Consider the following 16555-nt stretch of genomic DNA (forward strand, 5'->3'; position numbering starts at 1 on the left):
TTGGATTAAGCTAAATTACTCTTTTTAAAAAAGTAGTCTAAAATTTGCCCCAAAACAATAATCTAGTGAAAAGGTACAGTTCTGTGCAATAATCAGAAGTGTACTAACTATTCTTCATCTAAAACATATCGATAAATACAATATTTTAATATATGATTTTTAAGCTATCTCAATATAACTATAGATGTGACAAAATGAAGAACACATTTGATTACTATGTTCAGATTATCTTCAAAAATGCAGAGAACAATGGCTTACATGTGATTTACTGATCTCAACTTTGCTGATCACCCGATGAACAAATGAAAAACTGTATCTATCTTAAAGTGATGTCTAAATACTCTTTCTGAAGTCATCTGCAGAACACTATATCACAAATTTTATCAAATGTATTTACAGGTTTTCTTCTATTATCATGTCAACCATTAAAATATATTGAAATACTAGATTTATGTAAAGGAGTAAAATTTTAACTTTTATATTAAAGTTAAGCAAAAAACATACCCTTGTTAAAACATGCATTGGTCTTCTGAATATAAACATATTGATACAAGGCCACTGTCTTATTTCATTTTCTTGCTTCCTGACAAGTCAATAAACAAATTTAGAAACATTTGTCATAATGTGATAGCTTATAATTCTATTTTCCAACATATTTTTCCAAAATAATCTTACCTAAAATTTCAACAAGTATTTTAAAGATGTTATTTTTATAATAACTACATCTCTTATCATATAGTAACATACATGTAATAGCTCTAGATAACTTGTGTCCAATAGAACTTTGGTTTCTGCTGAACAAAGGTCTGGAAATCTTAGGGGTGAGAAATGGCATATCACTGTGCCTATGTTATTGCACAATGGCAATAGCTATTGGTCTCAGACACAGCAAATTTAGTCCTAAATATTCCTGCTGGAAAATATATAGTTGTGGACTTTGAGTTTTCTGAAAGTCCCAATAGAAGATAAGCAGCCATTGCCTTCAAAGGAACCTACACAGACACACTTCTTCAGAAAATATTTAAGACCTAAGTTAAGATAATGTATTGAGGAAGAGAAAGATATTAAGTGCCTCTAATGGGAAAAGAAACACAACCTTCTTAAATCACTGTCTCTGTAAAACCTGCTACTACTAAGGAAATCTTGGCAAATGGTAGCAAGTGCTCTGGCTTACATCACACCTGATTTTTATATAGTTGGACGGCAGAAACATGTTCAACAGTGTTTCACAACCTTTTTTTCCCATCGCCTTCCTGGATATCCTTCTTAGACATTTTCTCCTAGTTTTCAACCCTGCCCCCAAATTTTAGTACCACAGATATGCTGTATATCTGCTTATGTACTATGGCTGTTTGGAGGACAATGAACTACTGTAATATTTAAGATTTCTTTTGATCCCCAAGAACCAATTTTTCACCCCAGGATGATGACATCGACTATGTTGAGAATACACTGTGAATACTCATTAATTTGAGAAAAATAACTAAACAGGTAAGGAGTGCATAGAGTGTTCCATTCTGTCATGAACTGTGTTTGGGGCAGTTTCCCATTCTCTTCAAATGGTCACTCAACAGGACACACTGCTGAGGTTTCAGGGACCTTCTCTCAATCATATACCTCATTTTGGCCCAACATCATCTTCATTCCTAAAAAGGAAGGAACTATTCAAGCACTCTCAATGTCCAATGCTTTTATGCTTTGAGCTAAGCACAGAAGTGTGAAAAATCCTAGAATCTACAGGAATGGAAACCACAGAGGACTCACCATATTATTAATGTATGTATCTGATGTTATAACAAGGGTCCTCCCAAAATAGATTAAACTATTGACAAGCAAAATAAAGTGAACAAATAAACAAAAACAAATCAAAAAAACCACTGGCTAGCAACAGGTAAATTTGAACGGTGGTATATTGTCAATGAATCTTCTGGAAACTTCACAGAGATCAGCACTGATACTGATAGTAATGCAAACCTAATATCAATGGCATGTTACTGAGTTTAGAAATTTTTTTTTAATTTTTTTTATTTATGGCTGTGTTGGGTCTTTCTTTCCTGTGCGAGGGCTTTCTCTAGTTGTGGCAAGCGGGGGCCACTCTTCATCGCGGTGCGCGGGCCTCTCACTATCGCGGCCTCTCTTGTTGTGGAGCACAGGCTCCAGACGCGCAGGCTCAGTAATTGTGGCTCACGGGCCCAGCTGCTCCGCGGCATGTGGGATCTTCCCAGACCAGGGCTCGAACCTGTGTCCCCTGCATTGGCAGGCAGATTCTCAACCACTGCGCCACCAGGGAAGCCCCTGTTACTGAGTTTAAAGTGCAACTAGAACGTTGCTTTCCTCCAGAGCCACTTTCTCTCAAGAAAACACAATGAGACAAATAGTAGCATTCCTCCAACCAATCTAGCTTTCAGTTTCATGGGTTTTCCCTATAGCTATTCTGGGTTTTACTTTTATGTCATTGACCTTTGCTCAGAAATGTATTATTTACTCCCTTTTACTTGATTTGGGTTTAATTCTCTAGTTTAGTCTTTTTCTTGCTTCTTAGTGTTAAAGCTTAGATTATTTGTTTGATATTTTTCCTCTTTTCTAATATAATCATTTAAAACTATAAATTTCCATCTAGGCATGTCTTTAGTTGTATCCCACTCAGTTCTAAATGTTTTCTTTTATAATTTTGTCTTTGACCATGGGTTCTTGTAAAAGATGTTAATTTCCAAATATTTAGTAATAACCCAGATTGACTTGTTTGATTTCTAATTTAATTCTTCTGTGGTCACAGAACATACTCTATACAATTTCAATCTTTTAAAATTCACTGAGTTCAGTTTTATAACTTAGCATATGACCTATGCCAGAAAATGTTCCAGATGTGTTTGAAAATAATTTGTGCTCTGCTATTGTTAGGTAGAGTGTTCTATATATGTCAGGTCAAGTTGGTTGATAAGATTGCTCAAGTATGCTATAACCACACTGATTCTCTATATTGGTCTATCAATTATTAAGAAGAGGGTACTCTTCAGTACCTCTTCAGGCCAGATGTTACTGCTTAATTGCCTATTTATCCTTTTGATCATGTCGGTGTTTGCTTTATGTAATTTGAGACACTATTACTTGATGATTATGTAATTAAACCTTCTATCGTATAATATCCTTCTTCTTTTCTAGTAATATTTTACCATAAAGACTATTTTCTCTGATGTCAGTATAGCCACTCTTGCTCTATTCTGGGTATTCTCTGCATGATATAATTACTAATCTTTTACTTTCAGACAGTTTGTGTTTTTTGTTCTAAAGTATCTCTTTTATGAACAATGTATACCTGTTTAATTTTTTAAATGAAATCTCCCAGTTTCTGTCTTTTAAATTTAATATAATGGTCATGTGGTTGGATTTATGCCTGCCATTTTCCTGTCTGTTTTCTAGAAGTCATATCATTTTGGTTTCTCTGTTCATTCTTAGCTGCCTTTTTTGTATTAAATAGATACTTCTTATTGTACTATTTTAATTCTTCGGTAGTTCTTTTAATGTTTTTGAGTTATTTGCTTAGTACTGACCCTAGGGTTTACAAATGCACCTTAAATTATCACAATCTACTTCAGAGTAACACTAATTTTGTTATATGTCCTTTTATATATATTGAACTCAGTTTCAGAGAAGTGATTCTGTCACTCATTTTGTCCAGATTTTCCAACAGATCAATTATTGAAGCCATCATTGGCCCCAGCATGTTTATAAAGCAACTGTGAGCCTGAGATAGGTGACAAACACTGAACAATAAGGATCCCATCACCACTGGATACACAGTCCATGCTATTAAGTCATGGAGACCAGCAAACACAATCAGTGACCCAGTTCCATGTTTGACTAATGCAGATAGACTCTCAGTGTCATTGGAACATTGCAAGTCCCTAAAAGAATATCAGTATCCTCAGGACAAAATGCTTACCTTTGTGAGAATTCACACAGGCCTTTGAGGATGGAAAGCAGAATTATTCCCAACACTTTCCTTCATGTCTCATCTCAAGGGGAAGGGATAAACTCATCCATATGAAACCCAGTTTTTGGAACACATCAACCTGTGGGAAAGAATAAATGTGCATTTAGATGAGAAGTAGGATGAGTCCATTTGTCAACTATATACAAGACAGGAGCGTTCACTATGTATATGCATGTAATACATATTATCACTCTACTGAGATGTTTCTGAAATTATTCAAAAGACAGATGATAGTGCAAAAATTTGGGGTGGAAAAGTGCCTCATATGACTCACCAGATTATTAATGCCTCACACTCTTTGGATTAACAGACACCTCACAAAAGCAATAAAATTCTAAATTGTTTAATAAAATAATAAAATAATCTAGGAACATACATTTATTAAAATTGGATATTACATATGGAAAGCATTGTTTTGATTTTTCCCAGAGAAAGGAGCTGGTGCAAGTGACAAAAACAGCACTTCTTTGGTGTGGCAGTGAGAATTCCAAGCAGCAAAATGTCCCTTCTCTCTAACATCACTTCCAATCTGCAAAGCACAAGTGAAATTAGGGAGTTGAGCAACAAAACTTTCCTAATGTAATATTTAGTAACAAGTTGCTATAAGGAATACATCAAAGATATTCAGTGGCAATCAATATGACAAGAACTATAAATGCTCACTCCTTGGAACATATCAGTTTAGAAATATTTGTTCTAAGACATTTGTCTCAAAGTTTCCTCAGTGTACCCACCATAACTTCATCCATTATAACTAGGATCCTTCTTTAAACACATTAGAAATCCATTGGGGGTATATAAAAGTGGCTAAGGAAATCCATGTAAAACAAACAAACAAACACAAGAACTGGAAATTTAATCATTTCACATCTGAAAATGTTTAATGCAGTATATAGTTGAAACCAGTACTTGTGTGTTGCTCTTTTGGTTGATGAGAAAAACAAAAAACAAAGAAACAATAATTCAATCCTAGTGACTGGTTGGCAAGCAAATTAAAATATATTGTGAAGGTCTCACATATAGTACCTACTTTTTAATTATCATATATTTGTTTCACTTACTAGGGAAAAGTAAAAATCCATAATTTGTATTTTGACCACCTATAAATAGCCCTCAAGAGAGGACTCCAGCAGCTCAGACAACTGTGTGAATGGCTCAAGTGTAGGTACAACCATTTCTAGAATCTTCGGTGCTCATGTGTTAGTTCCCCAGGGTCTGTTTACTACAAGTGTATTTATGCTGCCAGCTAAAGACTCAAAGGGTTGCAATTTCACCTGAAAATTAGATATGAATAGACACTGTACAGTTCAGTTCCTCTAATGCAGGCAAGCAGCTTAGCTTTCTAATACCACAGTTCTTCCTGATACCACATGAATGACATCACTGATCTCCACCCTGTAAATATTTTGCTTAGGGTGGGTATCTATGCTAGACCTCAGTTTCACAGAAGTGATTGTGTAACTCATTTTGTTCAGATTTTTAAATGAGATCAATTATTATAGCAATCATTGATACACATGAGTTTCTAAAATAGGGCACTGCTCACCTCAGAAAGTGAAAGAAACTCCTAAGTTAATCACTTATCTACTCTACTCAGTTATGGAGACCAGACCCCACATCAGTGATCCAGGCTCCACAGCTGACTATCATAGACAGTGCCTTACGGTAATTGGAATATTATATAATCCTTAGAAGGAAGGTCAATATTTTAGGGACAAATGCTTACTGACTTGAGAATTTCCACTGGCCTCTTAGGATGGGCCTTTCCTTCATGTCGCATCTCAAGGGGAAGGAATAAACATTTTCATAGGAAACCTGAGCTCTATCCTTGTTACCCTGTGGGGGTAGAATAAAAATGTGGAAAGATTAGAAGTAAACCTGTCCATTGGTCTGTCAGGCATAAGACAGTAGGGTTCAATAATGTACCCTCCTATTAAATAAGCTAATGCATTGCTCTGCTAGGATGTTTTCAGTGTTATTCCAACAACATTAATTGTGTTAGGCTCTCTGGCCTCCATAAGAGCAAATATTGTCCAACATTTTCTGCCAGACAAATTAAACGTGCAATCAGACTGTCGGAATGTGCTTAAAGTTCCAGGAAAATGTTGGCCTGGTGAACAATTCAATCAAAACAATACATATAATGCATATATATTCTGTAAATTAAATCTCAGAATTATTTTATCCTCAAAGATGACCGAATGGATTGGGGAGGAGAAAACTGCAAAAAGCCATGATAGGCAAATAAAGAACAGTCGTCTAAAAATCACCTATAGCACTAAACTTGCTTGAGCTCAGGAACCTGGCAATTTGCAGAGAATGCACAGTTACTCTATGCCTGATTCTACATGGTATGGTCACAGCAATGCAGGCAGGACTCACACAGGCACAGTAAATACTGACATGTGACTAGAGAGGTTGGGATGGTGCAGAGAGGAAAAGTCAGACACTGAGCCCTCTCACCATGAAATACTTCCCGTCCTATTGTCAGGGTGGTGCTCACCAGGCCACACTGCTGAGGATTCAGTGACATTTGGCCAAGCACACCGCTCAGTAGAAACAATTTCTCTCTGCCACACTGGTGAGGAATGGCTTTACCATCATCTCCATGCTTAATTCCTGTATGAGGCATTAGTAGGAAGACTGAGAAAATGCAAAAATTCTGGAAAAGAACAGAAAGAAGCCTCAAAGAATCACCAGATTATTAAGTCCTCACACTGTTTGAATTGACAGACTCTACACAACACCAATTAAATTCTTGATTACTTAAAAAATAATAACTCAGGAAAAATTTATAAAAGATTAAATGTTACCTTGAGAGTGCATCATTTGATTTCTTCTTAGATAAGGAGCTGGCAGAAGTGACAAAACCAGCTCTTCTTTGGTGGGGTGGTAAGAATTCCATGCAATTCCAATATTACTTCCAACCTACAAACCACAGAGGAAATTAGAGGAGTTGAGAAAGAAAACCTTCCAAGTTGAATATTAATTGATAAGAGGTTATAAGGAATTAATTACATACATTTGTTGACCACCTGTATGATAAGAATAAAAATAGCATTGTTCCATGGAACAGGAAAGTATAGAAACTCATTTGTTCTAAGACCTAGTCAAAATTTCTCCAAAGGACGCTTAGAATCACTCATTAAAACTGGGATCTCCCTTAAAACACATGTGAAACAGACTGAAGGAATATGAATACTAACCAATAAAATGCCAAGAACTGGAAACGCAATAATTTCACAAATAAAAATATTTAGTGCAGCATATACTTGACTCCATCACTCAAATGTCTAGAAAATTTCTCTTTGGGTGAGAAGAAAAATAACTGTATGAATTTTTGTGACTGAGTTAACAATCAAATCAAAACATGCCCTAAGATATTCCTGTAAATACAAACTACTTTTAAATTTCCATATATTTGCTTTATCTAAAAAAAATGACAAGTAAAGACATAATATCTTTTGAACTGACTATGTAATTGACCTCAATAGACTACTGCTCACTCACAAGATTGTAGCATCTAAGGAAATCTTGTGAATGGCTCAAGGGTAGACAAAAACATATATCCTGGGTCTCACTACTCATTTGCTGGTTCTCCAGAGTCTGATTACTATGAGTGAATGGATGCTGTCAGCCAAGCACTCTAAGAGTTTCCACGTCGTCCCTAAACCAGACATTTATAGATCTCTGTACAGCTCATTTCCCTTAATGTATGCAATCATGTGAGCTTTCAAACACTTCAGTCCTGGCTGGTACTTCTACTAGACCAATTGAGCTCCCTCCACATTTTTTGCCTAGCATGGTACCTGGGAGGGACCTCAGCTGACAAATGATTTTATCACTCAATATGTTCATATTCCAATGAGAAACATATGTGAAGTTATCATTAATCCAGGCACATTAGTAAAAGGGACTTTGATCCTGAGATATGTGGCAGTCACTGAGCACTCAGGGATCTGACACCTTCAGACACATTGACCCACAGTATTCAATAATGCAGACCAGTCATCACAGTCGATGACAGCCCCATGACTGACTAGCACAGCCAGAGTCTCATTGTCATATGAGTGTTACAATGTCCTAAGAGGAATGTCAGTATTTTCAGGATGAAATGCTTACTGATGTTACAATTCCCACTGGCTCTTGAGGATGAGATGGTAAAATTATTTTCAATACTTTCCTTCATGTCACCTCTAAAGAAGAGGGATAAACTCTTTCATATTAAACTCAACCAGTGGTCCATACCTGTGGAAATAGAGTAAAAATATGGAAAAATGAGATGTATATATGTCTATTTGTCAAACATGCACAAGACAAGCAGATTTATTATGTACCTTCATATTAAATATACACATATTACTTTACTAGAATGTTTCTGATGTTATTCAAAGGGAGAAAGCACAAAAACCTTGGAAATAAAGGAGACAAAATATTGGACCTCACCAGATAATTAATAACTCACATTATTTGGATTAACAGATACTTCACAAAACCAATTACCTATCTGATTACAAAAAATATAATAAAAATAAGCCATAAAAAGAAAATTTGTTTAAAATTGGTTATTAGCTTTGGAGTTCATTATTCTGTTCCATCCCAGGAGAGGGAACAGGTGAAAGCAAAAAAATCAGCACTTTTTTATGGTGGTGAGTATTCCATGCAATTCCAAAGTCACTTCTATTTTTCAAAGCACAGAGGAAATAAAGGAAGTTGTGAAATAAAACCTTCCCAATTGAATGTCAATTGATAAAAAGTAATAAGGAATTAACCACAGATATTCACTTGACCATCTATATAATGAGAAAAAATTATGTTTGTTCCTTGGAAAAGGGTAGCATAGGAAATCAATTTTTCTAAGACCTTCATCTCAAAGTTGACCCAAAATTCCCCCTATTACTTACTAAAATTACAACTTCTCTTTAAACATATAAACCCATTGAAGGAATATGAATATTAGCTGATGATATCCACATAAAATTCCAAGAATTAGAAATTTAATCATTTCATGTTAAAAATGTTTAATGACATATCTAAATTTAATCCATCATCAAATATCTAGGAAATTTCTCCCTGAGTGACAAGAAAAAGAAAAAAACATATTCTACTCTTTGAATTGATAGGTTAACAAGCAAATTAAAACATGATATAAGATAATCTCACGAATGCAATAAACTTTTCTATTTTCCCATATTTCTTTTACGTAAGAGATAAATGACAAGCAAAAACTAATAATTTCTTTCTAATTGGCTATCTAATAGACCTAAACAGGCTGATCTTCACAAAAGACTGCAACATCTAAGGAAACTGCGAATGCCCTAGTTTAAGCACAACCATTTCATGTGCTGGTTCTCCACTGTTTGTTTACTATGGGTGTAAAGATGCTGCCTGCCAAACACTCAGAGTTGTCATTCCACAATGGTTATTTATAATTTCTGTACAATTCATTTCCTCTAGCATATGCCAGCATCTTAGTTTTCTAATATCATAGTCCTTTTATGGGGGTTACAACACAAGATGTTTACTATGCACAAGTATACAAAAATACTATTTCTCTAGTAGGATCTTCTGATGTTATTCAAAATGGAGGAAGCATTAAAATCCTGAGGAAAAAGTACACAGAAACCTCAGATGACCCAGACTATTAAAAGCCTCACATTGTTCGGATTAACAGGCTCCAAAACACCATCTGTAATCTTGCTCGCTAAAAACACATACTAGAAAAACCCAGGAAAATACATTTATTAAAAATTGCAATGTTACCTCTGGAGTGCATTGTTGTGATTATTTCCGTAGAAGGGAGCTGGTATGAGTGACAAAATCAGCAGTTCCTTGAAGAAGTGGGAGGAATTCCATCCAACTTCAATATCACCTCTAATCTACTGAATATATTGGGAAATTAGGGAATTTGACAAACCAAACCATCGTAATTGAAAGTTTACTAACTAATAACAGATTATAAGGAATAAACCATAAATATTCCCTTGACTATCTGTATAAGAAGAAAAATAATGCTCACTACTTGGATCAGGGTAACACTGAAAGTCATAAGACTTTGGTCTCAAAGTTTCCCCAAAGCCTTCCCTCAGCATCAGGCATTAATACTAGGATCTCCCCTTCAATACTACGAAACCCACTAACACAATATGAATACTGGGCAATGAAAACTACCTAAAATATAAATAACTGGAAATATAATAATTTTTAATTTAAAATGTTTAATACAGCATCTATTTGGATCCATAACATAAACGTCTAGAAAATTCCTCTTTGGGTGACAGGGAAAAAAACTCTTCCAATACTTGTGACTTGGTCAGCAAGGAAATTAAAACATTCTGGAAGACATTTTGACAAATAGAAACTGCTCTTCAATTTCTATATTTTTCTTTTACTTTAAGAGATAAATAAACACTCATATATTCTGCCTTGAATTGACTTCACTCTGAAGACTTAGGCACCTAAGAAAAATGTGTGACTGGCTCATGGGTAGACATAACCATTTACCACCAGCCTCTCTATTCCTGTGCTGGTTCTCCAGGATCTGGTTACTATGAATGCATGGATACTGCCAGCCAAGCATTCAAAGAGTTGCCATGTCATCCTTAAGTCAGATATTTATAGACCTCTGTGAAATTCAATTCCCTTAATGTATGCAATCAGGATAGCATTCAATTACTATGGACCCTATAGGTTCCACTAGCTGACCAAACTGAGCTCTACCCCAACATTTTTGCCTAGCATGGTCTCTTGTGCTGGACCTCAGTTCACATCAGTGATTTTGTCACTCATTTTGTTCAGATTCCAACAAGATCCATTTTTTAAGTCATCATCGATCCAGGCACATTTGTGAAAGAGACCTTGATCCTTGGATATGTGGCAGACACTGAGCTCTCAGGACTCCGTCTCCCTGGGATGGAGTATTTTCAGGAAAAAATACTTACTGATATTAGAATTCCCGCTGGCCCTTGAGGATGGAGGGCAGAATTATTCCTAATACTTTCCTTCATGGCACATATCAAGGAGTAGGAAGAAACTCGTCCATATGAAACCTAGTTTTTGGTCCATATCTACCTGTGGGAAAGTATAAATGTGAAAAGGTGAAAGGTATACATGTCTATTTGTCAAAATTGCATAAGACAAGAAGATGTGCTATGTATCTTTATGTAAAATATATCCTAATTTATTACTCCTCTAGGATGTTTCTGGTTAAAGTAGAGAAAAGCATAAAATCTTAAAAATAAAGGAGACTGAAGCCCCAGATGCCTCAACAGATTATTAATGCTAGTAAAGTTGTTTGTATTAACTGACTATTCATCAACTCAATACAATTTTTGATTACTTAAAAAATAATAAAAATAATCCAGAAAAGTAAATTTACTAAAATTGGATGTTACCCTAGGAGTGTATTGTTTTGTTACTTCCCAGTTAAGAGAGCTGGCACAAGTGACAAAATCAGTACTTCAATGGTGTGGTGATGATATTCATGGAATTCTAATGTCATGGCCAATAAAAAAGTGCACAGGAAATTAGGGAAACTGCAAAACAAAGTTTTCCTAATGGAATATTCAGCTATAAGAAGTTATAAGAATTCATAATAGATATTCCTTAGATCATGAGATGACAAGAACAATTATGCTCACAACTTTGATCACAGTAGAATAGATATAATTTTTTCTAAGATATTTGTCTCAAAGTTTCCCCAAAACACTCACTGCAAAATCATTTACTGTAACTAGGATGTCTCTTTAAACACATTAGAAACCCATTGAGAATATATGAAAGGGGCCAATGATATCCATGTAAAAATCTAAGAATTTGAAGTATAATCATTTCACATCTAAAAACGTTTAGTAGTTGAAGCCAGCATTCAAAATATATGAAATTACTTGCTCAGTTTGTAGGAAAAATGAAAAACAAAGAAACAACTGTTCTAATTCTGGTGTCTGGGTTGGCAAGCAAATTAAAATATGTTGTGAAGATTCCACACATCTACTCTTCAATTTACATATAATTGTTCCACTTAATAGAAAAGGAAAAGTAGAAGTTCATAATACAATATCTTTGAATTTTGACAATCTAAGCACATTAAAGATATCAATAATCACTCAGAAGATTTTGGTAGCTCAGATAAATGTGTGAATGGTTCAAGTGTAGTTACAAAGATTTCTCATGGAACTCATTATTCAAGTGGTGATTACCCAGAGTTTATTTACTACGTTTGTACATGCTGGCAGCCAAGTACCCAAAGAGTTATCATATCATCCCCAAATTGGTTATTTATTGACCTTTGTACAATTCAGTTCCTCTAGCGTATGCCAGCATCTTAGTTTTTCAATACCATAGTCCTTTCTGGGGGACACCTGCTGAGCAAATTGAATATCCCTCCACACTTTTGCCTAGCATGGTCCGTGGACTGGACCTCAGCTCACATAAGCGATTTTGTCACTCATTACGTTCAGATTCCACTGAGGTCCATTTTTGAAGTCACCATTTATCCAGGCACACTTATAAAAGGGAACTTTAGAATGAAACATGTGGCAGACACTGAGCTCTCAGGAATCCATCTCCCTGGGACACACTGGCCCACACTATTCAACCGTGGAGGTCAGCATCACTGGTGACCCCAGAGTCCCATTGTCACTGGAGGGTTACACTCCCTGAGAGGAATGTCAGTATCTTCAGGACAAAGTGCTTACCAGCATGAAAATTCCCACTGGCCCTTAAGGATGAGAGGCAAAATTGTTACTGAAATACTCCTTCATGTCAGATCTCAAGAAGAGGGAATAAACTCATTCATATGAAACCCAGCTCTTGGTCCATCTTGAATTGTAGTAATAGAATGTAAAGATGTAATATGTAAAGATGAGAAACGATAATGTCCATTTATCAACCAAGCAAAAGATGGAATGGTTCGCTGTGCACCTGCATTTAACTGTATTAATTTATTTCTTTACTTAGGTATTTAAAAATAATATTCCAAACAAAGAAAGAGCAAAAGTTATGGAAATAAAGGAGACAGAAAACATGAATAACTCACCATATTATTAATGCCTCACAGTATTTGAATTAACAGTCTTCAAAAAACCATGTGAATTCCTGATTTCTTAAAAACAATAACAAAAATAATCCTGCAAAAAACTTATTGAAAATTGAGTTATCTCTGGAATACATTGTTCTTGCCATTCCCAGGTGAGAAAGCTGTTATAAAAACAGCAGTTCCTTGGTGTAGTGGTGAGAATTCCAAGCAATAAAATGTACCTTCCATTCAACATCACTTCCAATCTACAAAGCACAAGCAAAAATTAGGGAGGTTGAGAAAGAAAATCTTCTTAATATAATGTTAAATGATAAAAGCTTACATAACATTCACCATAGATAGTCACTGGACAACTGATATCACCAGAAGAGTTACACTCACTATTTGGAACATGGTAGTATACAGATTAATTTTTTTTATAAGACATTAGTTTCAGAGTTCCCCAGAGCACATGCCTCAGAACCATGCATTACAACCAGGATCTCTCTTATACACATTTGAAACACACTGAGGGCAGAAGTCATGAAATCCATATAAAAATGCAAGAATTTTAAACATCATTTCACATCTAAAAATGTTTATTACAGCATATAATTGAAGCCAGCAATCAAATGTATATGAAACTTCTTCTTCACATGATAGGAGGAAAAAGAGAGACACAACTAAACAACAGTTGAAAACTTAAGACTGGGTTGGCGAGCAGATTAAAATATACTGTGAAGACATTCCAAAATATAGTACCTATGCTTCAATTTCCATGTAATTGTTTCACTTAATGTAGAAATGAAGAATAAAAACCCATGAAACCTGTGATCTCTTTGAGTTTTGACCATCTAATTGCCCTAAAGAGCCTGTTACTCAGAAGATTCCAGCAGCTCAGACAAACATGTGTAAGCATAACCATACCCACATTTTCCGCTCTCATGTGCTGGCTCTCTAGAGTCTGTTTACTAAGTACATAAATAATGCTGCCAGGTGAGCACTCAGAGAGTTTCACTATTATCCCAACACTGTAGAAGTACAGCTCTCTGCCTAATTCAGTTTATCGAACGCATGCACGTTCGTGAGCTTTCAAATACAACAGTCCCTGTTGGTACCTCACAGCTGAACAAACTCAACACTCCCTCCACGTATTTTGCACAGGGTGGGTATCTGTGCTGGACCTCAGTTTCCCAGAACTGATTAGGTCACTCATTTTGTTCAGATTTTCTGAGATCAATAATAACAGTCATCATCAATCCAGAGACATTATTAAAAGCGGTACTTTGAGGCTCAGTTAAGCAACAGACCAAGCACTCAGGAGTTCATCACCCATGGACACACTGACCTATCAAATTCAGTCATGGAGACCATATATCACATATACTTCCCAAGGTTCCAAGGCTGACTAGCATAGTCAAAGACTTACTGTTATTAAAATATTACATTACCCCTATGAAAAATGTCAGTATTTCCAGGACAAAATTCTTACCAGTTTGAGAATGGACCTTAAGGATGGAAAGGCAGACTTATTCTGAATCCTGTCCTTTATGTCACCTCTCTTTCATATGAAACACAGTACTTGATCCATGCTGCATGTAGGAATAAAATAAAATGTGGAAAGATGAGAAGTAAATGTGTCCATTGGTCTGCCAGGCACAAGATGGTAAGGTTCACAAATGTACCCTGACATTAAATAAAATAATGTATTTCTCTCCTGAAATATTTCTGATGTTATTCTAACAATATTATTTGTGTTAATCTCTACCCTCCATCAGAGCAAATACTGTCCAGTATTTTCTGCCACCAGATAATCAGATGTTTATAGACAATTAAAAAATTTATCTCCTATAATTTATGCAACCAGGTTAACTTTCAAATACCATAGTCACTATTGGTAGTACTTCTTGATCCATTGAACTCCCTCCATTTTTTGCCTAGTATAGTCCTTTGTGCTGGACCTCACCTCACAGAAGTAATTTTGTCAGTCATTTCATTCAGACTCCACTGAGATCCATTTCTGAAGTCATCATCAATACAGGTACATTTGTAGAAGAATATTAAACGTGAGATATGCGGCAGAGACTGAGCACTCAGGATTCCAACACCCTCAGACACAATGACTCGCAGTTTTAAATCACAGAGACCAATCATCACAGTCAATGACCTAGTCTCACAGTTGACTAGCTTGGCCAGAGTTTTATTATCATTGGAATGTTACAATGTTCTAATGTCAGTATTCTCAGGACAAAATGCTTACCAGTGTGAGAATTCCCACTGGACTGTGAGGTTTGGATGGCAGATATAGTCATGATATTCTCCATCATTTCACTTCTCAAGGTGAAAAAAATTAGTTCTTTCATAAAAAAACAAGTGCTGATTCTAAGTTGAATTACAAAAATAGAGCAAAAGTGAGCAAAGATTTGTAACACATTCACTGATCAGTTGGCCTAGGAATCCCTACACTGCAGGTATTCTCATTTACTTAGCCTCAAAGATGTCTAGAAGAGAGAAACTCTTTCTGTACCTAAAAAGGCTAAAAGCTGGGTGACAAAGGTCAGGTCATCCCTTGTTATTGAGCAACCTTAATTAAGAGGAACTCTTCATTTCTGTATGCTGAAGTCTCCCTTACCCCAGTGAGAGCCTTAGGTAACCCAGTCTAGAAAAAACTTTCCAACACCTTATACAGGACTAGTAGGAGATATGTGAAGGTCCAGCAAAACCAAAGAAACCAAGGGATCAAAACAGCAGCAAATCGGCTCTGACAATCGGACTGCAATTGAAACCACACCTTAGAAAAATATGATAAGACATTGAAATAAACCAACACAAGGATCATGGAACTAAAATAAAAATTTAAGTAGAAATCAGGTATCCTAATTTAATATGAAAAACTGCCCAATAGAGATGCAAATAGACATTATCATATTAAGTGAAGTAAGTCAGAAAGAGAAAGACAAATACAGTATAATATCACTTATACATAGACTCTAAATTATGGCACAAAAGAACCTATCTACAAAACAGAAACAGACTCATAGACATAGAGAACAGACTTGTGGTTGCCAAGGGGGATGAGAGGAGAAAGAAGGATGGACTGTGAGTTTGGGGTTCATAGATGCAAACAATTACATTTAGAATGGATAAACAACAAGGTCCTAATATATAACATGGGGAACTATATACAATATGCTGTGATAAACCATAATGGAAAAGAATATTAAAAAAGAATGTGTATGTGTGTATAACAGAGTCACTTTGCCAAACAGCAGAGATAGTTACAACATTGTTTATCAACTATACTTCAATTAAAAAAAAAACAACTGCCCAATAGGAATGAAAAAATCACACTATACAAGAAAAATAATCATGAACAGAATGTGACCAGAAAATCAATGAAGGAAACAAAAGCTTAAAAGTGCAATTATAGAAAAAATATTAAAATATTGATGAAAAACTTTACAGTGTAAATAAAAAATACCTTAAAACAAATAAAAAAGAAAATAATCTCCAGTAAATAATATGAATTGTAAATAAATAAATAA

General features: G+C 35.4%; 3 pseudogenes; all 3 read right to left on the reverse strand.

The window, feature by feature from the left end:
• Positions 1-5424: 5424 nt before the first annotated feature.
• On the reverse strand, positions 5425-5509 carry LOC133085966 (small nucleolar RNA SNORD116; annotated as a pseudogene).
• A 5239-nt stretch (positions 5510-10748) lies between these two features.
• LOC133085926 (small nucleolar RNA SNORD116) lies at positions 10749-10830 on the reverse strand (annotated as a pseudogene).
• Positions 10831-14190: 3360 nt separating this feature from the next.
• On the reverse strand, positions 14191-14272 carry LOC133085967 (small nucleolar RNA SNORD116; annotated as a pseudogene).
• Positions 14273-16555: the final 2283 nt, after the last annotated feature.

The sequence above is a fragment of the Eubalaena glacialis genome, chromosome 2, assembly GCF_028564815.1.
Source record: "Eubalaena glacialis isolate mEubGla1 chromosome 2, mEubGla1.1.hap2.+ XY, whole genome shotgun sequence".
Lineage (NCBI taxonomy): Eukaryota > Metazoa > Chordata > Mammalia > Artiodactyla > Balaenidae > Eubalaena > Eubalaena glacialis.